The sequence below is a fragment of the Gossypium arboreum genome, chromosome 8 (genome assembly GCF_025698485.1).
Source record: "Gossypium arboreum isolate Shixiya-1 chromosome 8, ASM2569848v2, whole genome shotgun sequence".
Lineage (NCBI taxonomy): Eukaryota > Viridiplantae > Streptophyta > Magnoliopsida > Malvales > Malvaceae > Gossypium > Gossypium arboreum.
Genome location: NC_069077.1, coordinates 44,447,903 through 44,453,669, shown reverse-complemented (window position 1 = coordinate 44,453,669; position 5,767 = coordinate 44,447,903). Strand labels below are relative to the sequence as shown.

Below are 5,767 nucleotides of genomic sequence, written 5' to 3'. Positions count from 1 at the left end.
CTGATCTCCAACCTTCACGAGCTTCTAAGTACTATAAAATAGGGAAAATAAAACTAAGTAAGCATTACATGCTTAGTAAGTTTGTATAATAGGAATTAAAACTTACCAATATACATTTATTAACATTAAGCATTCAATAACATGCTTTTTCATCAATTTGGCAAATTTACCTATACACATATACTCAATCAAACAAGTTAGTTACATAAGTGTTCACACATACATCAAGTAAGCATAGATGAGCTCATCATACTATATTCCTTCAAGACATTATTCATTTCATCCCATAATTCTCTTATCATGCCAAGAGTTGTGTCCGTTGAATCATTGAAATTCTGATGGATGCTCAAGTAGTACACTTAAGGTGTACAATTCAATAACCCGTCAATTCTTATTCAATAGTACTCATTAGGGCACTTAATCAAGGAACACACTCTCGAGCCATATATTGCATTACAGGATTACCACTCAGGATTATCCGTCCGAGCTAAATCCCTTCTATAGCGAGGTCAATAAGATTACTCGTCTGAGCTAAATCTTGTCAGCAACAAATGCAGGACCTTATTCATTTCGGGAAAGCACATATATTCAACAGAATTCAATATTCAAACGGAACTTAACCCTTTTTCATTGTTTCAAGCATGTATTCAATTCTTCATTATAGCAATCAAACAATTCACATCAATTTAAGTCACTTCCATACAAATAAGTTACACGAACTTACCTCGACTGTAACAGCCCAGTTTTAGCTAAATTGGAACAGTAGTTTCAGAACCACAAATTCGAAGTCGTAAAATTATTTTAATATTATTTTTTATGTTTACAACATGTTATTTGATGTTTGTGAAAATTTTTTGATTTAATTTTTACCGATTGGTTAGTTAATTTGATAAAAGGGCTTAATAGCGTAATTTGAAAAATTGGCTTTCTAATTGTTAAAGTACCTATTAGCTATGGTTTCTTAATTTTAAAGCTCTTAAATTGAAATTAAGCCTTTATGAATGGGAGTGGATGGCATTAGGCATATATTATATATTTTTCATAATATTTTTTTAAGGTTAAATTGCTAATTGTAAAATAATTAGTAATAAATAAAACAAACATGAAATAAGCTTGCTTGCGTTCATCTTTATCGAAACTTGAAGGAAAAAGAAAAGAAAAAGAGTTCTTAGGGTTCGGCCTTGTCCAAGCTTGATTAAGGTATGCGTTTAGCTCGGTTTTTGATAATTTTTACGTTTTTGAGATTGTTGCTTCGAGTACTAGCTAGCCCATGCTTAAATTTTCAGAATTGATGATGAATTTGAGATTTTCCATTGTTGATATCTTGTTGTTTTTTGGTTTGATGATGAAAAATAAATATGTGTTGATAGATTATCATGTTTAATTAAACGATTTTTAGTAAAAATGCCTATTTAGGATTAAATTGTGAATTTTGTAAATTGAGGGGTCAAAATGTGAAATAAATGAAATAAATGGGCTGCTATGAACCTTAGTAAATTTTGGCTATACTTGAGTTTGGTGAAATTTTGAATATTTTGTGTTTTGTGAAATACAAACTAAATTGTGAAAAATGTAAAATGTTAGGGGCTAAAGTGCAAATTGCCCTTTTATGTGTTTTTGATTGAATTTGAGTAAATATGTGATTAAATAAGTTAAATTTGTGTTAAATTAGATCAAGAAAAGAAGAAATTGGATATGGATAGGGGGAAGTCAAAAGTTGTCGATTAGTCGTTTCGGTCTGTTCGTCTTCATACGAGATAAGTTCGTAAGTGAATAAATGATGTTAAATTGAATGTATTTATCTTTTACATAGCTGAATTGAATTTTATGTATGTATAACTCCATTTTCAAATTGAATTTAGCATGGAATGATTTGTTACGAGCATGAATCGCTCAAATTACAACGTCCGAAAGCCCCATACGAACTATAGGAATAGTTAGGATACATATGTCATGACATAGGATTCCAATATCTGATTTCGTGTAAGACCACGTCTGGGACGTTGGCAATGATTTGAGATTTACATGTAAGACCATATCTGGGATATTGGCATCGTATATAATTTTGTGTAAGACTCTGTCTGGGACAGTGGCATCAATATTCGATTATATGTAAGACCACGTCTGGGCCGTTGGCATTGTACAAGCTTTTCGAGCTATCTGAGTATCCTTATTGATTCTAAATGGTTCAACGGGCAATGTTAAGACGAGACTGAATGTGAAATTGAACTAAAGGACTCAAGTACAAGTAAGGTTTAAATGTTCATAAAAGTAAAGGTTAAGTAAAGTGTTTACATGATTATATGAATTTGCAAGCATGATAAATGTATATGTGGTTAAGATTGCTTGATTCGGCCTAGTTTAATTGAATTATGTATGTTGTTGAAATGATTTATTTTCTAATGACTTACTAAGCTATTCAAGCTTACTATGTGTGTGTACATTTGTTGTTTTATAGATTTTGAAAGCTAGTTACAAGCTTAGGGATCGTCAAGGAAATCCGTCACACTATCGATCGTTGTTTCGGTATTTTAAAAGTTTGAACTTTGAACCTATGGCATGTATAGGCTAGTATTTGTTTTGGTTGGTCTTGAAATTTGTATATATTTAGCCATGCGAAAATGGCTTGATCTTTATGCTAATGATCTAATGTTTAAGTAATTTTGGTCATGGTATATGTGTATGGTATGCTTAGTATATGAATTTGGTATGATGTAATGATATATATATATGGCTTATGATTAGTTCATTTTGGTAAGCTTGGTATATGGATGATGGATGTGTTTTAGTTGTGGTTTGTTAATGATGTTAATGATAGTGATTTTCGATCATGTATTAACTTAAGTTGTAAGTATGGTTTATGGTATAATTTATGTGATGGAATGGTCTTGAGATTTGGCTTGATTAAATAGGTAAAATGCTAAGTATATTAAAGATGATGTAACGGTTATTTCGGTTTATGTGATGTAAATATATATGATAAACCGTAATTTATACATATTTTTACCCTATGTTAAATGCATTTTATGGATGATTTCCCATTAGAATTGGTGAATTTGATGCTCCTAATACTTTAATTTCATGTTTTATACTTAGGAGAGCATAGGAGAGTGAAAGGAACGAGAAACGGGCCAAAAACAGAGAAAATGGGCCAAAGTACGAAATCAACATGGCCTAGACTTCCTCACACGGGTAGCCCACACGGCCATGTCAATTTGGCAGAATCGAAGCGTGACTCACACGGGTAGAACACACGCCCGTGCCATTCTAACAGGATCAAACACGGCCTGAAATAATCGCACACGGGTGTCTCACACGGGGGTGTCCCTGTCAAGCCCAAGTTGAGTCCAATTCGAAAAAGGCCACTTTCAAGGGCTCTTAGGCATCCTAAAGCTTATAAATACACCCTAGAGGAGGAAGAAAGACGAGACACGAAATAGGGAGTAAGGAATTACTCCAAGAAAGCCGATTGATCCATCTCAAAAGCCGGATTCACCATCAAGACTGAAGATCTCTCCTCAATTTCCCCTTCAAGAGTTTTGGGTTTTCTTTATGTTTTGTAATTTAATATTCTGAGATGTTTTCTTATTTAGTTATGAACTAAATTCCCTAAATACCTAAGGAGAATGAAACCTAAGACGAATCTTGTTATTATTTTTTGAATTGTATGATAAATATTTAACTTATTCTTAATTATGTGTTCTTAATTCTTGTTTTAATATCCCAGGATACTGATTCAAGATAAGCTCTTATTCAGAGGAAGAATAGACCTTGTCTGAGAGTACATTTGTCATAATTAAGCGGAGTTGTTTGCGCGCCTAGACATAGGGTGACAAGATTTTGTCAGATTAGGGTGAAACTTAATAAGGGGATCCATAGATCGAGTTAATGCAACCCTAGGGTGTTAATTAGAGAAAGGTCTCAATTATTCAATCTAGGGATTAGACGTTATTAGTCTTGAATAGGGATAATAACATAACTTAGGGATCTCTACGGAACAAGTTAAATGAATAAATCGTCCGATTCGGAGCCAGAATAACAAGTGTAGTCTAGGTGGATTTTTCCTTAGGTATTGTCTTAATTCAATCGATTTTCCCAAAAGCAATTCCCCAATTCTATTCTCTGTAAGTTCTTATTTTAGATAATTAGTTAGTTAAAAATAAAACCTCTTTATTTCTAGGCTAGATAATAAAAATACAATCATTACTAGTACTTTTAGTTCTTTTGGGTTCGACAATCCGGTCTTTGCTAAAACTATACTACTGCTCGATAGGTACACTTGCCTACATCGCGATAATAGTTAGTTTCAAGAACGATTAATTATAAATATTTAAAACCTATCACGAAATCACGCGATCAAGTTCTTGGCGCCGTTGCCAGGGAACTAAAATATTAGGAACACTCAATTTTTATTACTTTAGCCATTTTTTTTTCTTGCAATCTAATTTTATTTTTAATTTTATTCTAATTTACTAATTTTTTTCTTTCTTCTGGTAGGTTTTTTATAGTCTATGACTAGAAGAAACACGTCAGGACCACTACTTTTTGACGAAGAAATCGATCGCACAGTTCGCAGAAATTAAAGAGAAATAAGGCGAAGCCTAAGATACACAGAGAATGAGCAAGAAGACGATACTCAACCCCCAACCGAAGAGATGGCTGAAAACCAAGACAATCAGCTACCTCCTGCAATTGCGGCTAATCAAAATCCTACTCCACGCACTATGTATGATTATGCTAAACCTTCTTTAACAGGAACTGAATCAAGCATAGTTAGACCTGCTGTAGCTGCAAATACTTTTGAACTGAAACCTAACACAATTCAAATGATACAACAGTTTGTTCAGTTTGATGGTTTGCAAGATGAAGATCCCAACGCTCACTTAGCAAACTTTTTGGAACTATGCGATACATTTAAAATTAATGGCGTTTCTAACGATGCCATTCGTCTTCAGTTATTCCCTTTCTCATTGAGGAACAAAGCTAAACAGTAGTTGAACTCGTTACCACGAGGGTCAATTACTACTTGGGAACAAATGACCAAAAAATTTTTACTAAAATATTTTCCACCGGCTAAAACGGCTAAATTACGTAATGATATCTCTTCTTTTGTGCAGATGGATTTAGAAACACTCTACGATGCATGGGAAAGATACAAGGATCTTTTGAGAATGTGCCCTTACCATGGGTTACTGCTTTGGCTTCAGGTTCAAACATTCCATAATGGCCTGAATCCTTCAACTCGGCAAATTATTAACGCAGCTGCTGGTGGAACCATCAATAGTAAAACACTTGAAGATGCTTATGAGTTCATAGAGGAGATGTCATTGAATAACTATCAGTGGCAAGTCATGAGGACAAAGCCAACGAAAATAGCCGGTGTTTATAACGTCAATTTGGTCACCATGCTCTCTAATCAGGTAGAACTCTTGAATAAGAAAATTGATGGTTTTCTCAGTTCTTCACAGGTTCACCTAGTAATGTAATGCGAAGCAAGTGGAGGTGGAACAAGCCATTCAGAATACCAACCTTATGGCCACAACATGGATAACGAGCAATTAAATTACATGGGTAATAATCCTCGACCTCAAAACAATCCATATAGTAACACTTATAATGCAGGTTAGAGGAACCACCCAAATTTCTCATGGGGAGGCCAAGGAAATCAGCGACCACCTCTGGGCTACCAACAGCCACCTTATCAACAGGAAAAGAAATCGAACCTTGAAGAGATGCTCACAAGGTTTATCCCGGTATCAGAAACCCA

The 5,767-nt window shown here is 34.2% G+C and overlaps 1 non-coding gene across 1 annotated transcript; it reads right to left on the bottom strand.

Moving 5' to 3' along the window:
* Positions 1-5,084: 5,084 nt before the first annotated feature.
* Positions 5,085-5,191, bottom strand: LOC128279582 (small nucleolar RNA R71). The gene has a single exon (XR_008269784.1). It is a non-coding gene; the product is annotated as a small nucleolar RNA R71 (small nucleolar RNA).
* Between the last annotated feature and the right edge of the window lie 576 nt (positions 5,192-5,767).